Source organism: Macaca nemestrina, chromosome X (genome assembly GCF_043159975.1).
Source record: "Macaca nemestrina isolate mMacNem1 chromosome X, mMacNem.hap1, whole genome shotgun sequence".
NCBI classification, from domain to species: domain Eukaryota; kingdom Metazoa; phylum Chordata; class Mammalia; order Primates; family Cercopithecidae; genus Macaca; species Macaca nemestrina.
In genome coordinates, this window is record NC_092145.1 from 50,832,112 (window position 1) to 50,858,376 (window position 26,265).

At 38.1% G+C, this 26,265-nt stretch overlaps 1 protein-coding gene across 1 annotated transcript in view; it reads right to left on the reverse strand.

Moving 5' to 3' along the window:
• LOC105499700 (interleukin 1 receptor accessory protein like 2) overlaps positions 1 to 26,265 on the reverse strand; it is a 1,280,649-nt gene that overhangs the window by 1,214,880 nt on the left and 39,504 nt on the right. The window contains exon 2 of the mRNA XM_011772467.3: positions 201 to 296. The gene's annotated coding sequence lies outside the window, so the exon portion shown is untranslated. The remainder of the gene's footprint in view (positions 1 to 200; positions 297 to 26,265) is intronic.

Consider the following 26,265-nt stretch of genomic DNA (forward strand, 5'->3'; position numbering starts at 1 on the left):
AAGCGCAGTATTAGGGTGGAAATTACCCAATTTTCCAGGTGTTGTCTGTCTGTTTCCCTTGCCTAGGAAAAGGGATTCCCTTCCCCCTTGCACTTCCCAGATGAGGCAATGCCTCACCCTGCTTCAGCTCTCGCTGGTCGGGCTGCACCAGCTGACCAGCACCGATTGTCTGGCACTCCCCAGTGAGATGAACCCAGTACCTCAGTTGAAAATGCAGAAATCACCCATCTTCTGTGTCGCTCACACTGGGAACTGGAGGCTGGAGCTATTCGTATTTGGTCATCTTGGGCGCACCCCTGAAAAATAGTTTTAAATAATGATATGAAAGAACCTTAGAGAGGTATAAGACAACTCACATACACAATACAAAGAAATCCAAAAACCAATTCAGGATATGAATAAGAACCTTACCAAAGAGATACATATCATAAAAATGAACCAATCAGGAAGTCTGGAACTGAAGAATTCAATACATGAAGTAAAAATACATTTGAAAGCTTCAGTAATAGACTAATCAAACAGTAGAAAGAATTTCAGAACTTGAATACAGATGTTTTGAAATAGCCCAGTCAGATAAAAATAAAGAAAAAGGAATTTAAAAGAATGAACACGGCCTACATGACATATGGGATACAACAAAGCAAGCAAATGGTTGAATTTTCAGTGTCCCCAAAAAGTAAAAAAAAAAAAAAAAAAAAGAACATAGAAAACCTATTTAACAAAATAATAGCTGAAAACTTTCCAAGTCTAGGAAGGGATTTAGACATTCAGATACAGGAAGCTCAGCCATCCCGTCAGATACAATCCAAAAAGATCTTCTCCACAGCACATTGTAGTGAAACTGTCAAAACTCAAAGAAAATGAGAGAATTGTAAAAGCAACAAAATAAAAGCATTAGTCATTTATATGAAAATTCCCCCATTGGATTAAGAACCGATTTGGCTAATGGGATGACATATTCAAAGTGCTAAAAGAAAAAAATCTGTCAGCCAAGAATACCATGTCCAGCAAAAGTATTCTTCATAAATGAAGGAGAAATAGTCTTTCCCAGACAAGTAAATTCTGCGGAAATTCACTACCATTAGATGAAACCCACAAGAAATATTTAAGGGAGTCCTAAACATGGGAGCAAAAGGACTTTTACCATCATGAAGACACATGATAGTATGAAACTCACTGGTAAAGCAATCACACAAAGAATGAAAAGAAAGGATGCAAATGGTACAACTACAGAAATCTACCGAACCACAATGCCAAAAAGTAACAGAAAAAGAGAAGAACAAAGAATATATAAAACAACCTGGAAACAATTAACAATGTGACAGGAGAAAAGCCTCACAGATCAATAATAATCATGAATATAAAAGAATGAAGCTTTCCTGTTAAATGACATAGAATGGTTAAATAGGTCTTTTAAATAATCCAACTACATGCTTCCTGCAAGAAACTCACCTTGCCAGTAAAGATGCACATAGACTGAAAGTCAAGGAATGGAAAAAAACATTCCACAAAAATAGAAATAAAAAGCCACGTAATACTGACATAACTCATGTCATATCTGCTATTCAGGGGCCTAAGAACCCACCCACCCAGCCCACTGCTGGCAGGAGTAGCCATACTTATATTAAACAGACTTGAAATCAAAAGTAGTAAAAAAAAAAAAAACAAAAAAAAAGACAAAAAAGTTCATTACATAATGACAAAGGTATCAATCCAGCAAGAAAATATAACTATTATGAACATGTATAGACCCAACATTGGGGTAACCCAGATTCATAAAGCAAATATTACTAAATCTAAAAAGAAAGATAGACTGTAATAAATAGTGGGGGACTTCAACATCCCATTCTCAGCATTAGACCTAACAGCTAAACAGAAAAAACAGAGAAACATTATATTTAAACTGGACTTTGGACCAAATGGACCTAATATTCATTTACAGAACATTCTGTCCAACAATTTCTGAATACATATTCTTTTCCACAGTACATGAAACATTCTCTGGAATAGACCATATGTTAGGCCACAAAACAAATCTCAACAAACTGTTTTAAAAACTGAAATTATATCAAGTATCTTCTCAGACCACAATGGAATAAAACTAGAAATCAATACAAGCAAGAACTTTGGAAACTATACAAATACATGGAAATTAAACCACATGCTCCTGAATGAATTGGGTAGATGAAGAAATTAAGATGGAAATCAAAAAATTTCTTGAAATAAATGAAAATGGAAACACATCATTCTAAAACTTGTGGGATACAGCAAATGTAATGCTACGAGGTAAGGTTATAGCAATAAATGCCTACATTGAAAAAATAGAAAGCTTTCAAATAAATAATGTAATAGTGCACCTCAAGCAACTAGAAAAGCAAGGACAAACCAAACTCAAAATTGGCAGGAAAAAAAAACAAAGATCAGAGCAGAACTAAATGAAATAGAGACTATAAGAATAATACCAAGGATACAGGACCAACAGAATGAAAAGTTGACTTTTTTGAAAAAGTAAAATTAATAAGCCACTAGCTGGACTAAGCAACAAAAAAGAGCACTCAATGAATAAAATCAGAAATGAAAAAAAAAAAACATTTCAACTGATACTACAGAAATACAAAAGATGATCAGATACCATTATGAATACCTATATGCTAACAAACTGAAAAACCTGGAGGAAATGGATAAGTTCCTGGACACATACAACTTACCAAAATTGAATTCAGGAAGAAACAGAAAATGAGAATAGACCAATAATGGGTAATGAAATTGAATCAATAATAAAAAGTCTCCCAACAAAAAAAATCCAAGACCAGATGGCTTTACTGCCAAGTTCTACCAAACTTCCAAAGAAAACCACCAATTATTCTGAAATGATTCCAACAAAATTAAAGAGGAGGGAATACTCCCTAACTCATTCCACAAGGCCAGCATTACTCTGATACCAAAACCATATAATCACACACACATACACACACACACACACACACACACACACACACACACGAAAACTACAGGCCAATATCCCTGAGGAACATAGATGCAAAAGTCCTCAACAAAATGCTAGTAAACAGAATCCAGTAACACAACAAGAAGATAACACATCATCATCAAGTGAGATTTATCCCAGGGTTTCAAGGATGGTTCAGCATACACAAATCAATAAGGGCGATATAGCACATGAAGGAAAAAAAAACATACAATCATCTCAATAGATGCAGAAAAAGTGTTTGGTAACATTCAACATCCTTCATGATAAAAAATAAAAAAACTCTCAATAAACCAGGTATAGAAGAAACATAACTCAACATAATAAAGGCTATATATGAAAATTTCACAGCTAACATTATATTGAATGGGGAAAAACTGAAAGTCTTCCTCTGGGAACTGGAACAAGGATGCCCACTTTCACTGATCCTATTCAAGATGGTACTGGAAGTCCTAGCCAGAACAATCAGGTAAGAGAAATAAATAAAAATGCATTCAAATTGGAACAGAGGAAGTCAAATAGTCCCTCTTTGCTGACACCATGACCTAGAAAAAACTAAAGACTCCACCAAAAAACTATTAGACCTGATAAATAAATTCAGTAAAGTTGCAGAATACAAAATCAATGTACAAAAATCAGCAATGTTTCTATACACCAATCATGATCCAGCCAAGAAAGAAACAAAAAAGTTAGTTCCACTTACCATAGCTACAAAAAAAAAAAAATCCCAAACTACCTATGAACAAATTTAACCTAGGAGGTGGAAGACTTCTACAAGGAAAACTATAAAACACTCATGAATGAGACAAATGAAAAAATATTCCATGCTCATGGATAGGAATAATTAACAGTATTAAAATGACCACAGTACCCAAGGCAATCTACAGATTCGATGCAATGCCTATCAAAATACCAATGTCATTTTTCACTGAAATAGAAAACACAATCCTAAAATTTGCATGGAACCAAAAAATAGCCTGAATAGCCACAGCAATCTTAAGCAAAAAGAACAAAGTGGCCAGGCACGGTAGCTCAGGCCTGTAATCCCAGTACTTTGGGAGGCTGAGGCAGGTGGATTGCCTGAGGTCAGGAGCTTGAGTCCAGTCTGGCCAACATGGTGAAACCCTGTCTCTACTATTAAAAAAAAAAAAAAATAGCCAGCCAGGCGCAGTGGTCCACACCTGTAATCCCAGCACTTTGGGAGGCCCAGGCGGGTGAATCATTAGGTTAGGAGTTCAAGACCAGCTTGACCAACATGGTGAAACCCCGTCTCTACTAAAAATACAAAAAAAATTAGCTGGGCCTAGTGGCAGGCACCTGTAATCTCAGCTACTCGGGAGGTTGAGGCAGGAGAATCGCTTGAACCCAGGAGGCAGAGGTTGTAGTGAGTCAAGATCATGCCACTGTACTCCAGCCCTGGCGACAGAGTGAGACTACATCTCAAAAAAAAAAAAAAAAAAAAAGGAAAAAAAATTATCCAGGTGTGGAGGCATGCGCCTGTAATCCCAGCTACTCTGGAGGCTGAGGCAGGGGAATCGCTTGAACCAGGGAGGTGGAGGTTGCAGTAAGCCGAGATCACACCACTGCACTCCAGCCTGGGTGACAGTGAGATTCCATCTCAAAAACAAACAAACAAACAAAAAAGAACAAAGCTTGAGGCATTACGCTAAGTGATTTCAAAATAGATTACAACACTATAGTAACGAAAATAGTGTTATTAGTATAAAAGCAGACACACAGACCAATGAAATTGAATAGAGAACCCATAAATAAATCCATATATTTACAGTCAACTTATTTTCAAAAAAAGGCTCTTAAGAACACACATTGGGGAAAGGACACTCTTCAATATATGGTGCTGGGAAAATTGGATAACCATATGCAGAAGAATGAAACTGAACCCCTATCTCTCACCATATATAAAGATCAACTCAAAATGGATTAAAGACTTAAATATAAAATACCAAACAATAAAACTACTGGAATAAAACATAGAGGAAACACTTCAAGAAATTGGCCTAGGAAAAGAATTTATGGCTGAGACCTCAAAAGTATAAGCAACAAAACCAAAAATAGTCAAATGAAACCATAATAAACTAAAAAGCTTCTGGACAGCAAAGGAAACAGTCAACAGAGTGAAGAGACAACCTGTCAAATGGGAGAAAATATTTACAAACTATTCCCTAACAAGAGACTGATACCCAGAATATACAAGGAGCTCAAACAACTCAACCTCACAAAAAAGAAAGAATCTCATTAAAAAGTAGGCAAAAGCTCTAAATAGACATTTTTCAAAAGAAGACATACAAATAGCCAACAGGTATATGAAAAAAAATGCTCAACACCATTAATCATCATGGAAATGAAAATCAAAACCACAATGAGATACCGTCTTACTCCAGTGAGAATGGTTATTATTAAAAAGACAAAAATGGAATTTACCCTTCAACCTGAGACTTTAACCACTCCCCTCCTAAGAGTTATAGTAATGTTAAAAATTCCAAACCTTTTTCTATAGATTTCTGTATAGATACACATACATTCTTATGCATGCATACATAGATTTTTTCCACTATATGTGGAATCATATCTGTTTTTCATATGTCTTGTAGATCTACCCATTTCTATCCATACCCATCTATCTCTGTCTCTTTAATGGTTGTATAGTATTCCATAGTATGAATGTACCACCCCCACCCATGAAAATGTGTTTAGTCTGTTACCAGATTTTCACCATCACAATGCATACTGCATTGGCTACCCTTGTATGTGCACATATTTTTATGCATAATCATTTGGATTAGTATAGATTCATACAAAATGATTTCCTGGTGAGGATGCAGAGAAAACGGAATTCTTATACACTTGGTGGAAACATAAATTAGTACATCCACTATGGAAAACAGTATGGAGATTTCTCAAATATCTAAAAATAAAACTACCATACAATCCAGCCATCCACTAATGGGTGTTTATCCACAGGAAAAGGAATCAGTATACTAAATAGATACCCAGACTTCCATGTTTATTGCAGCTTTATTCCCAAAGAAAAAGTGGTATATATATTCAATGGAATACTACTCAGCCATAAAAAAGAATAAAATAATGTTATTTGCAGCAACATGGATGGAATGTGAGGTTGTTAAGTTAAATAAACCAGGCACAGAAACACAAACATTACATGTCCTCACTCATATGTGGAAGTTTAAAAAGTTAATCTTATTGAGGTAGGGAGTAGAATGATAGATACCAGAGGCTGGGAAGGGTGTGTGTTAGGGGAGGGGGAACAGAGAGAGGTTGGTTAATGGGAACAGATATATAGATAGATGAAAAAATGAGTTATAATATTCTATAGCCAAGTAGGGTTACTATAATTAATAACAATGTATTATATATTTCAAAATAGCTAGAAAGGAGAACTTGAAATGTTTCCAACACAGATAAAGGATGAATGCTTGACGGATGGATACTGTAAATATCCTGACTTGATCATTACATATTCTATGCATGTAACAAAATATCACATGTACCCAATACATATGTAAAAATATTATGTATCATGAAAAGTAAATAAATATAAAACTATTTAGTTGTATCCTTTAAATCATTGAAGTATATGTAAACTTCATCTTAACATTATTTAAAATTGGTCAAATAAGTGATTTAACATCATAATAGAAAATTAGTTGATGGATTTTTTTTGTTTCAATGATATGTTCACACATCAAAATCACAGTTCTAGATTATATACCAAGTGTGTTATTCCTTTTAGACATACTAGGCAGGTTGGGCAATTACTGGTCACATTCAACCCAGAGCCTTTTTGGTTTAAACCTCCTCTATCACTAGGCTCCCTTTTCAGATCCCTTTGGTTTTAGGTACCATAAAACATTTTGAAATGTACCAGGTCATCATAGTCTTCACCACATCAGCCTTATGTTCCCTCATTGACACATGAATATGTGGGGAGGCAGTCCTTTTTCACAATAGGAATAGATAGCCTTAAAGTTGAATTATCAAAATCTTTATACTTGGGAAGTGACTAAGGATAAGTAAAAGCAACTGTTGTCTGTGGTCTTTGTTAACATAATTATTTGATGTTAAAATAGAAACATAGATTGATGTTTTAAAGAGACAAGTTCAAGCCAATGCTTCCCTCAATAAAATTAAAATAAGCTCTCCACTGTCCAACACAGTTGAGCAAAGACATTCTGGTGGCTCACACCTGTAATCCCAGCACTTTAGGAAGCTGAGGCAGACGGATCACAAGGTCAGGAGATGGAGACCATCCTGGCCAAAATGGTGAAACCACGTCTTTACTAAAAATACAAAAATTAACGAGTGTGGTGGTGTGTGCCTGTAGTCTCAGCTACTCAGGAGGCTGAGGCAGGAGAATCACTTGAACCTGGGAGGCGGAGGCTGCAGTGAGCCAAGATCACACCACTGCACTCCAGCCTGGGTGACAGAGTGAAACTCTGTCTCAAAAAAAAAAAAAAATAGTTATCTACAAAACACTACAATTGGAACAAAGATTCAGTAAAAGAATGATCTGGTCCAATTGAGCTTAATCAATTGCATTGCCTATATAATAACAAACTGGTAGAAATTGATATGTCATCTGCAATTAAAACATTACCTTTTTATTGAATTATAGCCTAAAGATATACTTTACAGATAGAAAAATTGGCAGGATTTTTATTGAGCACACTGATCTGTATTTCCTACCAAATTTCCCTATTCCTTAAATAAACTTTAATAAAAGAGCTAAGTTCTGGGCACATATTACTACTTGGCGTCCATCAATGCAGAATTATTTTTATAAGAAATTATTAATCCCAAATATTTCCAACTCTACATTTCATATTTATTTGGGGCTACCAAAGGACTGTTAGGACATTGGTAAAATCAAAAACAAACCATCTGGTCATCTCACTTTGAAGTCAAATACTAAATTATGCCACAGGGTCATAAACGTCTGCCACACACACACACACACACACACACGCATGAGACAATCACAACTCAGATATCTCTTAATTTAATTTAGTCAATAAATACTGAGAATCAATATATATACTTAGCAGGCACTAAAAATACAGTACTGTGAGGAAGACAGACATGATCTTTGCCCTCATGAAACTAACATTCCATTGGGAGAGACACACATTAAGCAACAAATTATTTAATCATAATTATAGTAAGCATGAGAAGGAGATATACATTGTAGTCAGATACCCAATCTAGCACTTAGAATCATATCTGACATGTAGTAATAAGTAAATGCTAGTTATTATCATCTAACTTCCACAGTATAATATCAAGTAAAATATTATTGCCAGTTTACAGATAAGGATGCTAGAGTCCAAAGGAGTTAAACAAGTTGTCTGAAGATTATACAGTTAGAAAGTGGTAGCATGGGGATTCAAAATCCAGTCTTTTGGACTCAAAAGCCATGTTTTTCTCCATTTCATCATACCATTAAGAGTCCCAGGAACTCTGGGTTAAATTTTTGTCCACAGCTAAAACACCAACTGCAATCTAGCCTTCTTAGGTATCAGGTAAGGAACTGGCACAGACGAGGGGCCACATTTCTTGACTGGTCCTCCCCTCTATGGCTATATCCATTTTCCTCTCTGGTTCTTCCCATTCTTTTTAAGGCTGTTTACCCTCTACTCATGTACTCTGCTTAAACACCTTCTCATCTTGGTCAAATATCCCAAAGCATGAACTATGCCAAGGTTAGATATCCTGATATGGCTTTCTTCTGAGCCTGGCACAGATAGACAAGGAAAGGAGAAGAGAGGAGAGGAGAGAAGAAGAAAAGAAGACAACGAATGGGGATATAAGCATATTACTAATATTATAATATAATGTTGATATATATACTTATAAGTACATTATTTAATGGCAAAAAAGTAACCACTAGAAAACTGTTAAAGTGGTTGCCTCTGGAGAACGAGTCCAAGCTATAGTTATTTTTTTATGTACTCTTCTCTAACTGTATCATTTTGTTATTGTTTTTGCTTGTTCATTTTTTGTTTTGTTTTGGATAAGGGTAAGCATTGCTTCTATAACTGGAAAAAGAAATAGCTTAAATAAGCAAGTAAGAAATAATTTGGTGCACAGGTATGTGGATAGATGAATATGTGGATGGATGCATGGATGGATGGAGGATGGCTTACCCATGAGGTATGATGTTGCACAGCATTTGGGAAGAGTGGGGGGAAGATAAGTTCAAAGTATGTTGTTAATAGAGGAGAACAAGCTTACAGAACAGTATAAAAACAAAAGTATTTTCCAATAGAGTTTAAATACAAAAGTAATACCTGCTTATTTTCAAATATTCAATTGCACAGAAGTATATAGTGAAGAGTGATATATAATTTTTAAATGAAAGTGAGGTAATACAAGACATATTATTGGACAATAATTTTTTCACGAAGTGCTAACTATATTTAGCGAACATCTTTCTATGCCAGTGTAAGTAGATCTACCTCATACTTTCTAGTGAATACAAAGTACACCACTGCCTGGTGTTTCCATAATTTAACTAATTAATTAGATCATCCCTAATGATGGATACTTCTCAGTCTTTATGCTATTAAAACAATTTTATAATGAATATCCATGTGTATGTATATGTATATATAATGTTCATACACAAATATTTTTGTAAGATAAATTCTGGAAGTAAGAACAGTGGGCCCAAAACTAAATGAATTTTACATTTTGAAAATACTGCCTTATTTTTTCCAATAAACCTAATACCAATATATATTCCCACCAATAGCATATGAGACAGCTTATTTACTTCATATTCTCAACCAACATTGAATATGTTTTCATTTGCATTTACATTTTCGATATGAGTTAGATAGATCATCTTTTCGTATATTTATTGACTACTTATATTTCCTTTTTCTGTAGATAGCTTTGCTCATATCTTTTGTCCAAGTTTTCATTCAGGTGTTCAGGTATTTTTAATGATTTGTAATGAAAGTATCACTATACCTTGTATATGTGTTGTAAATATTTTAATGGTAAAAGTTTTAAAGTCAAGTCATATTCCAGAAGTGTTCTAAAAGTCGAAAATATTAACTGCCAAGTAGAAGAAATGTTCATTCTAAAAATGAAAGCACGAAAACCCAGGTGTTTGAGGCATTCTTAAAAAAAAAATAAGAAGTCATTTTTGTCAAAAAGAAAGAATAAATACAGTTTATGGAAATTGCCATCTTCAATATCACCGACTACACAGTGTTTTGACAATCATTAAGCTAAGAGAATCTTCAGGGATGAGATGGATACACATGAAATACATCAGTGCCTGCCAGGAAGCTGAACCGCTTACAAAGCATACTCAAGTTGAGGACTTCTCTTGTTTCTCTCATTACTTCGCCATGAATTGACAGGAAGGTACTTGTTTGTTAAATTGTTCCAGTGACAAAATAGTCCATATTTCTTATTTACAGTAAATGGCTAGCACCTGGAATCAGCCTCTTAGACAACATTGCTATGAATGCAATAAACTGAATGGTAATTCAGCCTCATTCTGGACCTTCATCCTTCAGATGACTTGGCTCTTTCTTGCCCAGTTTCAAAAGTGTGGACTTGAATTGGCTTATTCCTTTAGAATAGTCCCCCCAAAACCTTGGGAGGCCTGAGTCAGTCCCAATTTCAGGAATAAAAGGGAATATGTCGAGTCTACTCTGGGGTAGGCCTCAATGGCTGCAATAATAACCTCCAACAAGTGGTGTGTTGTTAAGTGTTCAACAACTGACTCTCCAAGGGGAGAAAGACCCCTGATGGGTAGCCTTTGCCTATTTCTGTGGTGTGAATACTCCCATCATGACCTGTTTCAATCTACCAATGTTATGCCATTCAACACAGTGTTGAAAAGAAATGTACACAATCGACTCTTAACTAGCAAGAGCAAACTGGTTCCAGCAAACTACTTCCCTCAGCCCTGTTTTATAAGCATAGCAGTGTATGTTTGGAGCTACTGCCAAAGCAGAAATATCCTTTGGAACCAATGTATATTCAATATGGGATGACTTCTACCAAGCAGCCAAGGCATATGAAGCCAAATATCTAGAGGTCAAGCCACTACTGTTTTCCTTTAACCTAGGTAAGTACAAAGCATACAGTCTTCCCAACAGATTACAGCGTATCTTTCTTACTGTTTAGAAGTAAAATACCATCAATAGATTATTCCAGGCTGTGGATAAATACAAGCAACTTTATAATGTAAAGGCAGTTTCTAGACCTTATGAGACAAAACTTTTTAAAAAATGCTTGAGTTTCAAACAGAAAGTTGTGACAAATAATATGATGATCAACATCTGACCTAGAAACCTACAATAACAGAAAACAATGAGACACACTGTGGGTGGCAACAGAACGGAGAATTCCAGGATCTTCCTTAAAAGATACAAACAAAAATGGATTATTAAAGTTTATTTTCTCATTTCAATGGGAAACATCTGCCTACTCTTCAGCCATATGTTTGCCCACTGACTAATAGACAAGTTACATTTTCGTGAGTGAGTTCTGCCCTCTGGGATTCATTGGTACCCCATAAGCAACCTCACTCAACTAAATTGAGCACAGCACTGAGGTCAAAATTGCAGTTATATCCTGTGTAAGCCAATGAGACTCACTCTATACCACAGCCACAGATGGAAAGCCTCACCTTGAACATTGTCCCCCAGAGACACTATATTGGTCTTCGGTGAAGTAAGGCAAGTGAAAAGCTCAGATGCAACCCATCTACTAGTAAAAACAAGTCAGAGTCGCAATGCTGCTGATGACTTAGCATCATCTCTCTTCATATTAAAAAAGCACAAGTTTGCATAAATGAGCAAAACAGTGCTAGTTATTTTAGCTTAGAGAAGAGACAGGGAAGGTAGGCAGAGTTTACTACATGACAGTCATTTACAACCACATTCTAGGCAACTTTGCTAGAAGATGAGCCAAAGCCAGAGCAAACATCTTTCTTCCTGTTCACACCTTACATCAGGATCTATTCACAGTACCCTCTTCTGTTCTGTAAAAATATTACACCGACACCAGGAGGGGAAAAATGTCAGTAACCTGCCATAAGAGACCCATCAAAGACACACACTCAATATTGCAATTAGAGAAGTGTGAATATTACAAGGCAGTCTGCCTATATTGCCAAGTCCCTATTAAAGGAATTTCTTCAAAAAGTGTTTCTTTTCTAAGGAACTGAAGTGCAAACAAGCAGAAGGTAACAATTGTAATCAAAACTTCTCGCATGAGATACCTCTCTCTGGAGTTCAAGATGCTCTAAATGACATGATTTCATTAAGTGAAACTGCATAATGGTTGATTCTGAGCCAGAATGTCTTTACCTGAAAAGAACTAAGGCATGACTAATTTAAGTGATTCCCTAAGGAAGTTAAAATGGTAAGTCAAATGAAAATAATATAATTAAATCCAAACCTCCTGAACCACACTCCATCCATTGACGGCATATGAGAAAACTACTGAGTACTGTTCATAGTCCATCTTGCTACTGGGTTATATAGCTCTACCTTTCCTCTCTCTTCATTTCTCTCCTGTCTTTCTTCTATTTTGGGAGAAAAAAATTATCAATTTGTCTCCTGATTGGCTAATAACCACTCCAAATTATTACCAACATCTCCTAATACATATATGAACTGGAGATCTGCCTCAGTCTGGGTGTGGAATGGAGAGGGCTCTGTTGTACCAGGACCTATGTCCATAATGGGTGGGGCAGCTCAGGCTGCTGGTCTAGGCAAGTGGGTGCTCCAAATGCCTGGATTTTTGCTTAGGGGTATAGCAGAGAGAGTACCCTGCTGCACCACCATCTCAGGGGAGCAGGCTGCAGCACCCAGCAATGGCACACACAGACTGGTTCCAGGTTACCAAGCTCGTCCTGTATGCCAGCTCTCCTCCTGCCCCATGCTTGCAATGGGGGAGAGCAGAATTCTAGTGCCTACTGCTGAGATGTAATATTATATACATCTACACATATATATGTATATTCTATTGTAATTCTAGATGTAATATTATATATTACTGCTGAGTATATATTACTGCTGAGATGTACATACTTCTCTAATTAGATCATGATGTGATTTCTCTAGACTTCTCTAATTAGACCTTGTAATATATATATATATAATGTAGGAGATGTATACATTATGAGATGTATGTTACATCTCATATATATTACATTATATCATGTAATATATATTACATTATTATATAATATATAATATATATTACATTATGTATGTAATGTATTATATATTGCATACACATATAGTATATATGTATTTAATATATAATACATATTACATATATGTAATATATATATTACATGTCAGCAGTTATATATACAATATTATAGATCAGCAGTTATATATATATAATATATATCAGCAGTAGGTACTAGAATTATAGAATGTATATTATATTAATATTATATTATATAAATTATAGAATTTATATATTATATAGAACATATATATAAATGGAACCATAAAGCCAACCCAGGCAGAATCTCTTGAGCTGCTTGACATTTGACAATCAACTGGTTTCAAAAGTTTCATTGAACACAAATGGACTACTCCATATCAAGGTCTAATAAGTACAGTCCAAGAGCCAAGTCAAGTATGGGTACTAAACTGACTAACAAAAAATAACCAACTATCTATTACTGTCTTTTTTTTGTTTTGTTTTTTTGAGACAGAGTCTTGCTCTGCGCCCAGGCTGGAGTGCAGTGGCGTGAACTCGGCACACTGCAAGCTCTGCCTCCCGGATTCACGCCATTCTCCTGCCTCAGCTTCCCGAGTAGCTGGGACTACAGGCGCCCACCACCATGCCCGGTTAATTTTTTGTATTATAGTAGAGACGGGGTTTCACCATGTTAGCCAGGACGGTCTTGCTCTCCTGACCTCGTGATCCGCCCACCTCGGCCTCCCAAAGTGCTGAGATTATTGGCGTGAGCCACTGCACCCGGCCACCATCTCTTTCTTTAAAAAGTTTGTATTTCAATAGTTTTGGGGAAACACGTGGTTTTTGGTTACATGGAGAAGTTCTATAGTGAGGGTGTCTGAGATTCTGGTGCACCTGTTACCTGAGCAGTGTACACTGTGTCCAATTACACCATATCTTTAATGTACTTCTCACCAGTCATTATCTGTTTTTAAAACCTGTTATAGTTTCCATTGTCCCTCACAATGTGACTTCTAACTTACTCTCCAGTCTTACTTCCAGTCAAACTCCTCATGGTTTCCTACTGTTCAGCCATACTGGGCTTTTTAAGGTTCCTAGAATATGCCATTTTCTCTCTCATCTCCAGGGCCGCAAACATGCTTCCTCTCTACCTAGAATGCTAGTACTTCCTCACCTGGTTAACATTCTCATCTATTAAGCCTCATTTAAGTAGGCAATTCCTCTAGAGCATTTCCTCTGATTTACAGAGTTGACAAGATCCCTCACTTTAACATTTCCATTGCACCTGCACTTCTCCGTAATAACACTCAGCATCCTTGTAAATATTTCTTCAATGTCTATCTTTGCTTATTTTTTAATATTTTCCCTGTAGTATCTAACACAGTATTATATACATAGATGTTGGTCTATAGGTATATGCTTATTTGTAATGCCATATTGGACATCCCAGGCCTTCAATAGCAATACAATTTCATTTTCCAAGATGGTAGATTAGAGGCTTTTAGCATGCCTCAGCCACTTGGAAACAGCAAGACAGTGCATAAATATAAACTCTGTGCACTTTAATTCAAGAAGGAAAATGGGAATCCACTAGAATCATGAAAGACATCCCTGGTCCTGTGGAGAATACTGGCAAACAGCCCCCATAACAGCATTTAGCTATTAAGTGAGTGAAGCTCCAGCACGTGAGAGAAGCAGAGAGCCTCCCTCTGTGACTTACCTTTCCACTGGGAATCTGAGCAACCCAGACCAAGGGAGAACACTTTGTTTCTCCCAAGCCCTGGAAGTAAGTTGAGGAGAGGCTTAGAGACTCTGAAAGGGAGACACCAGGAAAAGTTGCAGGCATTTTCCCAGATGTGGGACTGAGAGCAGGATATCATTTTTAACCTGGGCACATATAAAGTCAGTCATTCTGTGGCAATCTGGCAGCATGACCACACAGGCATTGCAGTCTCAGACCAGACCTCCAGAGTGCCTGCTCTGGAGCGGGGTAAGGACATCCACAGCCAGAACTGTGGAAAGGATTTCAGAAGTAGGCGCTGGAATTCTGCTCTCCTCCATTGCAAGCCTCAGGCAGGAGGAAAGCTGCTACAGCTGCAGTTTCTCCTAGACAGTGACACTTGCAGCCAAGTCCAGCTTGATGACTGGAAACCAGTCTGTGTATGCCATTGCTGGGTGCTCCAGCTTTCTCCCTTGAGATGGTGTATCACTCAAGGGCACTCTCTGGTATACCCCTAAGCAGAAATCCAGACATTTGGAGCACCCACTTGCCTGGACCAACAGCCTGAGTTTCCCCACCCTTCATGGACATAGTTCCTGGTCTAGCGAGGCCCTCCGAACTCCATGTCCAGGCAGAACTCCAGGCATTCAGAGAACCAGCTTGCCCGGATCAGCAGCCTGAGTCACCACACACTTCCTGTGCAGAGAACCTGGTACAGAAGGGCCCTCTCTGCTACATGCCCAGGCAGAACTCCAGGCATTTAGAGCAGCTGCATTCCTGGTTTAGCAGCCTGAGTCACCCCAGCCCTCCTTTGCAGAAATGTTGGTGCAGGGGTCCCTCTGCTCAACACCCAGGCAGATCTCCAGGTGTCTGGAGCACCCATTCTTCTGGAATAGGAGCATGAGCTACCCACCATCCCTGTGCAAAGAACCTGGGGCTAAGGAGGTTACCCAGCTCCATACGGCCACAGAGGGTGTCTGGTGGCCACCCACTAGATTCACCCTCAGTGCTTATGCCTGCCATCAGAGAACCTGTAAGTGGATCCGCCTGGTCTGGCCCCCCCCCCCCCCCCCCCCCCCCCCCCCCCCCCGTCCTCAGTCTGAGCAGGGAGCTCAGACCACTGTGCATTCCATGAGTCAGCCCATTGCCTGAGGCAACAGAGAGCCTGTGCCAGTAAACAAGGATCAAGTACATACCCCACTGCTTTGGCCACAGCCAGCTCTTACCTGTAAGTACCATCGACTGCCTCATAGGTCAAACTACACAGCCCAGTATAAAACCTGCCCCCTAAAAGTGCATAGGGCTATAAAAGTGAAGCCAAAATATCCTTCCCAACATTCTCCACAGTTGCACCCCATGCAGGGAAAGGAAAAGAAAAAAAGTAATAATTTTATAGGGAAAAAAGAAGAAGAAATCCTACCTGCATGAAAATAATTAAAAAATTTGAAGTGCCAGTGTCTCCGGATGAGATGGAAACAGTGCAAGAATTCTGGCACCATAAAAAATGAATGTAGTGACATGATCAAAGGATCACACTACCTCTCCGGAAATGATCCCTAACCAAAGTGGAAACTCAGAAATGACAGATAAAGAATTCAAAGCATGGATTGTAAGGAAGCTCACTGAGACCCAATACAAGGTTGAAAATCAACAAAAAGACACTTCTAAATCAATCCAGGAAAGGAAGGAAAAGATAAACCTCTTAAAAGGAAATCAATCAGAGCTTCTAAAATTGAAAACCTCATTAAGGAACTTCAGAATATAACTGGAATCTTTATCAACAGATTGAACCAAGCAGAATAAAAAATTTCAGAGCTTGAAGATGGTCTTTCAAACTAACGCAGACAAAAATAAGATAAATACTTGAACAAAGTCTTCAAGAAATATGGGATTATCTAAAGTGATGTAACTTACAAATTATTGGCATTCCTGAGAGAGGAGAAAAAGTAAACAGCCTGAAAAACATATTTGAGGGAATAATTCAAGAAAATTTCCCTAATCTTGCTAGAGAGATAGACATCCAGATAGAAGGAATCCAAAGAACACCTGGAAGATACTATACAAAAGAAACATCACCAAGGCATGCAGTCACCAGACTATTCGAGGTCAATGCTAAAGAAAAAATCTTAAAGGTGGCTAGAGAGAAGAGACAGGTCACTTGCAAAGGGAACCCCACCAGGCTAACAGCAGACTTCTCAGCAGAAGCCTTAAAAGCAAAGAGAGATTGTGGGCCTATTTTCAGCATTCTTAAAGAAAAGAAATTCCAACCAAGAATTTCATATCCCACCAACGTAAGATTCAAATTAACTCAAGATGGATTAAAGACTTAAATGTAAAACCCAAAAGTATAAAAACCCTAGAATAGAATCTAGGCAATACCATTCAGGACCTTAGCACAGGCAAAGATTTCATGATGAAATCGCCAAAAGCAATTGCAACAAAAACAAAATTTGACAAATGGTATCTAATTATATCCACCCAATGGGTTCACCTTTCCCACCGCCTAGACAGGGCTGATTTCTCAAGACAGGGTAATTGCAATAGGGAAAGGGTATTTCATGCAGAGCTGGCTGTGAGGGACACCAGAGTTTTATTACTCAAATCAGTGTCTCCGAGCATTCGGGGAGGAGAGATTTAAGGACAACTTGGTGGGTTGGGGGAAGCCAGAAAGCCAGGGGCATTTGTTGGTCAGAAATGAAATCATAGGGAGTCGAAGCTGTCTTCCTGTACTGAGTCAGTCCCTGGGTGGGGGCCACAAGATTAGATGAGACAGCTTATCAACCTGAGTAGTACCACCTGATCCATCAAGTGCAGGGTCTGCAAAATATCTAAGAACTGTTTAGGAGCAGTTTAGGGAGGGTCAGAAACTTGTAGCCTCCAGCTACATGACTTCCAAACCATAATTTCTAATCTTGTGGCTAATGTTAGTCCTACAAAGGCAGTCTAATTCCCAGGCATGAAGGAGGTCTGCTTTGGGTAAGGGCTGTTATCGTCTTCATATTAACTATAAACTATGAAGTAAGCTTCTCCCAAAGTTAATTCAGCCTCTACTCATGAATGAAAAAGGACAGCTTGGAGGTTAAAAGCAAGACGGAGTCGATTAATTTAGAGCTCTTTCACTGTCTCCATCATAATGTTGCAAAGACAGTTTCATAATTAAACTAAAGAGCTTCTGCACAGAAAAAAAAAATCATCAGAGTGAACGAGTGAAGTGAACAGGGAACCTACAGTACAGAATGGGAGAAAATTTTTGCAATCTATCCATCTGACAAAGGACTAGTATCCAGAATCTATAAGGAACTTAAACAAATTAAATTTTAAAAAAAGCAACCATATTAAAAAGTTGGCAAAGGACCTGAACAGACATTTCTCAAAAGAAGACATTCATGCGGCCAATGAACATATGAAAAAAGCTCAACATCACTGATCATTAGAGAAATGCAAATCAAAACCACAATGAGATGCCATCCCATGCCACTCAGAATGGTGATCATTAAAAAGTCAAGAAACAACAGATGCTGGTGAGGTTGCACAGAAATAAGAATGCTTTTACGCTGTTTGTGGGAATGTAAATTAATTCAACCATTGTGAAAGATGGTGTGTGATTCTTCAAAGATCTAGAACCAGAAATACCATTTGACCCAGCAGTCTCATTATAGGGTATATACCCAAAGGAATATAAATCATTCTATTACAAATATATATGCACACAATTGTTCATTGCAGCACTATTCACAATAGCAAAGACATGGAATCAACCTAAATGCACATCAATGATAGACTGGATAAAGAAAATGTGGTAATGTACACCATGGAATACTGTGCAGCCATAAAAAGGAATGAGATCATGTCCTCTGCAGGGACATGGATGGAGCTGGAAGCCATTATCATCAGCAAACTAATTCAGGAACAGAAAACCAAACACTTCATGTTCTCACTTACAAGTGGGAGCTGAACAATGAGAACACATGGACACGGGAAGGGGAACAACACACACTGGGGCCTGTTGGGGGGTGGGGGGTGGGGAGGGAGAGTATTAGGAAAAATAGCTAATGCATGCTGGGCTTAATACCTAGGTGATGGGTTGATAGGTGCAGCAAAACACCAAGGCACATGTTTACCTGTGTAACAAACCTGCACATCCTGTGCATGTACCCCAAAACTTAAAATTAAAATTAAAATATTTTCCAGACAAGTAAGTGTTAAGGGAATTTTTTTTTACCACCAGACCAGTCTTAAAAGAGATCCTTAAGGGATTTCTAAACATGGAAACAAAAGAATGATACCTACTATGACAAAAACACACTTGAGTACATAGCCCACAGAGCCTATAAAGCAACCACACAATACAAATTACAAAACAACCAGCTAAAAACTCCATGATATTATCAAAATCTCCTATATCAATATTAATCTTCAATGCAAATGACCTAAATACCCCATCTAAAAGGCACAGAGTGGTAAGTGGATTAAAAAATGAGAGAAATCCATTGCTGTCTTAAGAGACCCATCTCACAAATAAATGTAATGACACCCATAAAGGGTTAGAGAAAGATCTATCAGACAAATGGAAACCAAAAAAGAGAAGGGGTCATGATTCTTATGTTAGATAAAACAGAATTTAAACTAACAACAGTATTGATAAAGGGTTTGATTCAACAAGAATACTGAAATATCCTAAATATATACACACCCAACATTGGAGAACCCAAATTACTAAAACAAGTACTTCTAAACCTACAAAAAGACTTAGCCACACAATAATAGTGTGGAACTTCAACACCCCACTGACACCACTAGACAGATCATCAAGGCAGAAAACTAACAAAGAAATCCTGGATTCAAACTCGACATTTGATCAATTGGACCTCATAGGTATCTACAGAATATTCCACCCATTAACCTCAGAATATACATTCTTCTCATCTGCGCACAGAACATACTCCAAGATTGACCACATGCTTGGCCATAAAGCAAGTCTCAATAAATTCAAAAAAATAAAATCATACTCTTGGAATACAATGAAATAAAAATGGAAATTAATATCAAGAAGATCTCTTAAAACCACATAATTACATGGAAGACACCTACCTCAAAAAGTTAGAAAGAGCTCAAATTAATGATCTAACATCATACCCAGAGGAACTAGAAAAACAATAACAAATTACTGTCAAAGCTAGCAGAAAATAACTAAAATCAGAGAGGAACTGAAGGAAATTGAGATGTAAAAATCCATACAAAGAATCAACAAAACCAAAAGTCTGCTTTTTTGAAAGGATAAAAAAGATCAATAACCTGCTAGCTAGACTAGCAAAGGAAAAAAGAGAGAAGGTCCAAATAAGCAAAATCAGAAACAACAAAGGTAAAATTACAACCAACCCATAAAAATATAAAAGATAGAGGCTATTATGAACAACCTCTATGCACACAAACCAGAAAATTTAGAGAAAACTGATAAATTCCTGGAAACACACACTCTCCAGAGATTGAATGAGGAAGAAATTGAAACTCGGAACACACCAACAGCAACTTCTGAAATTGAGTTAGTAGCAAAAATAAAAATAAAAACCTACCAACCAACCAAAAAAAAAAAAAAAAAAAGCCCTGGACCTGATGGATTTACAGCCAAATTCTGCCGGGCATACAAATAATGGCAGTTACCAATTCTACTGAAATGGTTACAAAACATAGAGGAGGGAGGACTCCCCCCTAACTCATCCTACAAAGCCAGCATCATTCTGATCCCAAAATCTGGCAAAGGCACAACAACAACAAACTACAGACAAGTATCCCTGATGAACGTTGACTCAAGTATCCTCAACAACATACTAACAAACCAAATCCAACAGCACATCAAAAAGTTAATTCACCATGATCAAGTAGGCCTCATTCCTGAGATGGAAGGTTAGTTCAACATATGCAAATCGATAAACATAATTCACCAGATAAACAGAATTAAGAACAAAAACCATATGATCATCTCAATAAACACAGAAAAAGTTTTCAATAAAATTCAACATCTACTCATGATGTTAAAAGCCCTCAATAACTAGGCATCAAAGGAACATACCTCAAAATAATAAGAGCCACCTATGACAAACCCATAGCCAACATTATGCTGAAAGGGCAAAAACTAGAAGCATTCCCCTTGAGAACTGGAATAAGACACAGATGCCCATTCTTACTTCTCCCATTCATTATAGTCCTAGCCATATCAATCAGACAAAAGAAAGACATAAAAGACATCCAACTTGGAAAAGAAGTTGTCAAACTATCTCCCTTCATGGATAATATAATTCTATACCTAGAAAATCCTAAAGACTCTGTCAAAATACTTGTGGAACTGATAGATGACTTCAGTAAAATTTCAGAAGACTAAATTAATAACAAAAATAAGTAGCATTTCTATACACAAATATCATTCAAGCTGAGAGACAAATCAAGAAGGTAATCTCATTTACAGTAGCCACAAAAAAATTAAAATACCAAGGAATACAGCTAACCATGGAGGAGAAAGATCTCTAGAAGGACAGCTATAAAACACTGATAGAAGAAATCATAGATACAAACAAATGGAAAAACATTCCATGTTCATTGATTGGAAGAATCAATATCATTAAAATAGCCATACTGCCTAAAGCAATCCACAGATTCAATGCTATTACTATCAAACTACCAACGTCATTTTTCACAGAACTAGAAAAAAAAACTATTCAAAAATTCAAATGGAAACAAAAAAGATAGCCAAAGCAATCCTAAACAAAAAGCAAGCTGGAGGCATCACATGACCAGGCTTCGAACTACACTATAAGGCTATAGTAACCAAAACAGCATAGTACTGGTACAAAAATAGACCCATAGACCAATGGAACAGAATAGAGAACTTAGAAATAAGGCTGTGCACCAAATTTGATCTTTGACAAAGTCAACAAAAATAAGCAATGGGGAAAGGATTCCCTATTCAATAAATGGTTCTGGGATAACTGGCTATCCATATGCAGAAGAATGAAACTGGACCCCTACCTTTCATCATATACAAAAATTAACTTAAGATAGATTAAAGATTTAAATATAAGACCTGAGATTATAGGAATCCTGAAAGAAAACCTAGGCAACATCATTCTGAACATTGGCTTTGGGAAAGAATTTATGACTAAGTCCTCAAAAGCAGTTTCAACAAAAACAAAAATTGGCAAGTGGAACCAAATTAAACCAGACAGCTTCTGCACAGCAAGAACCTATCAACAGAATAAATAGACAACCTACCTATTGGGAGAAAATATTTGTAAACTATACACCCAATGAAGGTTCAATATCCAGAATCTATAAGCAACTTAAACAAATGAACAATCAAAAAACAAATAACCTCATTAAAAACTGGGCAAAGACATGAAAAGATTCTTCTCATAAGAAGACATGCAAGTGGCCAACAAACATTAAAAAATGGTCTGTATCCCAGGAGATTCCCTCTGGTGCCTGGCTCGGTGGGTCCCACGCCCATGGACACCAGCAAGCTAAGATCTATTGGCTTGAAATTCTTGCTGCTATTGCAGCAATCTGAGATTGACCTGGGATACTGTAGCTTGGAGAGGGGAGGGGCGTCTACCATCGCTGAGGTTTGAGTAGGCAGTTTTATGCTCACAGTGTAAAGAAAGCTGCCAGGAAGCTCAAGCAGAGAAGATCCCACAACAGCTCAGCAAGGCCAACTGCCACTAGATTCCACCTCTGTGCGAAGGGCATGTCTGAACAAAAGGCAGCAGCCCCAGTCACGGACTTATAGACAAAATCCTCATCTCCCTGGGACAGAGCACCTGGGGGAAGGAGCAGCTGTGGGCACAGCTTCTGCAGACTTAAACATCCCTGCCTGACAGCTCTGAAGAGAGCAGTGTTTCTCCCTGCATGGTGTTCGAGCTCTGATAATGGACAGACTGCCTCCTCAAGTGGGTCCCTGAACTCCATATACCCTGACTGGGAGATAGCTCCCAGTAGGGGCCGACAGACACCTCATACAGGAGAGCTCTGGATGGCATCTGGCAGGTACCCCTCTAGGACAAAGCTTCCAGAGGAAGGATCAGGTAGCAATATTTGCTGCTGTGCAGCCTCTGCTGGTGATACTGAGGCAAACAGGGTCTGGAGTGGACCTCCAGCAAACTCCAACAGACCTGCATCTGAGGGGCCTTTTAGAAAGAAAACTAACAAAAAAAAGGAATAAAATCAACATCAACACAAAGGACATCCACAACAAAACCCCATCCGTAGGTCACCAACATCAAAGACCAAAGGTAGATAAATCCACAAAGATGGGGAGAAACCAGAGGAGAAAAGCTGAAAATTTCAAAAACCAGAATGCCTTTTCTCCTCCAAAGGATCAAAACTCCTCACCAGCAAGAGAACAAAACTGGACAGAGAATGAGTTTGATGAATTGACAGAAGTAGGCTTCAGAAGGTGGGTAATAACAAACTTCTCCGAGCTAAAGGAACATGTTCTAACCCATTGTAAGGAAGCTAAAAACCTTGAAAAAAAGGTTAGAGGAACGGCTAAATAGAACAACCAGTGTAGAGAATAACACAAATGACCTGACAGAGCTGAAAAACACAGCATGAGAACTTCGTGAAGCATACACAAGCTTCAATAGCTGATTCAATCGAGCAGAAAAAGGGTATCAGTGATTGAACATCAACTTAATGAAATAAAGAGAGAGGACAAGGTTAGAGAAAAAAAGAATGAAAAGTAATGAGCAAAGCCTCCAAAAAATATGGGACTATGTGAAAAGACCAAATCTACGTTTGATTGGTTTACCTGAAAGTGACGGGGAGAATGGAATCAAGTTAGAAAACATTCTGCAGCAGGCCAGGCGCGGTGGCTCAAGCCTGTAATCCCAGCACTTTGGGAGGCCGAGGCGGGCGGATCACAAGGTCAGGAGATCGAGACCACAGTGAAACCCCGTCTCTACTAAAAATACAAAAAATTAGCCGGGCGCGGTGGCGGGCACCTGTAGTCCTAGCTACTCAGGAGGCTGAGGCAGGAGAATGGCGTGAACCCAGGAGGTGGAGCTTGCAGTGAGCCGAGATCGCGCCACTGCACTCCAGCCTGGGCAACAGCGTGAGACTCCGTCTCAAAAAAAAAAAAAAAAAAAAAAAAAAAAAAAAAAAAAGAAAACATTCTGCAGGATATTATCTAGGAGAAATTTCCCAAACTAGCAAGGCAGGCCAACATTCAAATTCAGGAAATACAGAGAACACCACAAAGATACTCCTTGAGAAGAGCAACCCCAAGACATATAATCGTCAGATTCACCAAGGTTGAAATGAAGGAAAAAACGTTAAGGGCAGTCAGAGAGAAAGGTCAGGTTACCCACAAAGGGAAACCCATCAGACTAACAGCAGATCTCTATGCAGAAATCCTGCAAGCCAGAAGAGAGTGGGGGCCAAATTCAACATTCTTAAAGAAAAGAAATTTCAATCTAGAATTTCATATCCAGTCAAACTAAGCTTCATCAGTGAAGGAGAAATAAAATCCTTCACAGACAAGCAAATGCTGAGAGATTTCATCACCACCAGGCCTGCCTTACAAGAGCTCCTGAAGGAAGCACTAAACATGGAAAGGAACAACCGGTATCAGCCACTGCAAAAACATACCAAATTGTAGAGACCATCGATGCTATGAAGAAACTGTATCAACTAACGGGCAAAACAACCAGCTAGCGTCATAATGACAGGATCAAATTCACACATAATAATATTAACCTTGAATGCAAATGGGCTAAATGCCCCAATTAAAAGACACAGACTGGTAAATTAGATAAAGAGTCAAGACCCATCAGTGTGCTGTATTCAGGAGACCCATCTCACATGCAAAGACACACATAGGCTCAAAATAAAGGGATGGAGGAAGATCTACCAAGCAAATGGAAAGCAAAAAAAACAAACTAACAAACAAAAAAGCAGGGGCTGCAATCCTAGTCTTTAATAAAACAAACTTTAAAATAACAAAGACCAACAGAGACAAAGAAGGCCATTACATAATGGTAAAGGGATCAATGCAACAAGAAGAGCTAACTATCCTAAATATATATGCACCCAATACAGGAGCACCCAGATTCATAAAGCAAGTTCTTAGAGAACTACAAAGAGACTGAGACTCCCACACAATAATAATGGGAGGCTTCAACACCCCACTGTCAATATTAGACAGATCAAAGAGACAGAAAATTAACAAGGGATTCCAGGACTTGAACTCAGCTCTGGACCAAGCAGACACAACGTGCAGTTTTGTTACATAGGTATAGACATGCCATGGTGGTTTGCTACACCCATCAACCCATGACTTCCATTAGGTAGTTCTCCTAATGCTGTCCCTCCCCCACCCCCCCACCGCCTGACCAGCCCTGGTGTGTGATGTTCCCCTCCATGTGTTCATGTGTTCTCATTGTTCAATTCCCACTTATGAGTGAAAACATGGTATTTGGTTTTCTGTCCTTGTGATAGTTTGCTGAGAATGATGGTGTTCAGCTTCATCCATGTCCCTGCAGAGGACATGAACTCATCCTTTTTTATGGCTGCATAGTATTCCATGGTGTATATGTGCCACATTTTCTTTATCCAGTCTATCATTGATGGACATTTGGGTTTGTTACAAGTCTTTGCTATTGTGAACAGTGCCACAATAAACATACATGTGCATGTGTCTTTATACTAGCATGATTTATAATCCTTTGGGTGTATACCCAGTAATGGAATTGCTGGGTCAAATGGTACTTCTAGTTCTAGATCCTTGAGGAATTACCACACTGTCTTCCACAATGGTTGAACTAATTTACACTCCCACCAACAGTGTAAAAGCATCCCTATTTCTCCACATCCTCTCCAGCATCTTTTTGTTCCTGACTTTTTAATGATTGCCTATCTAACTGGTGTGAGATGGTATCTCACTGTGGTTTTGATTTGCATTTCTCTGATGACCAGTGATGATGAGCATTTTTTCATGTTTGTTGGCTGCATAAATCTCTTCTTTAGAGAAGTGTATGTTCGTATTCTTTGCTAACTTTTTGATGGGGTTGTTTTATTCTTGTAAATTTGTTTAAATTCTTTGTAGATTCTGGATATTAGCCTTTTTCAGATGGATAGATTGCAAAAATTTGCTCCCATTCTCTAAGTTGCCTGTTCACTCTGATGATAATTTCTTTTGCTGTGTAGAAGCTCTTTAATTAGATCCTCTGTCAATTTTGGCTTTTCTTGCCATTGCTTTTGGTGTTTTAGACATGAAGTCTTTGCCCATGCCTGTGTCCTGAATGGTATTGCCCAGGTTTTCTTCAAGGATTTTTATGGTCTTAAG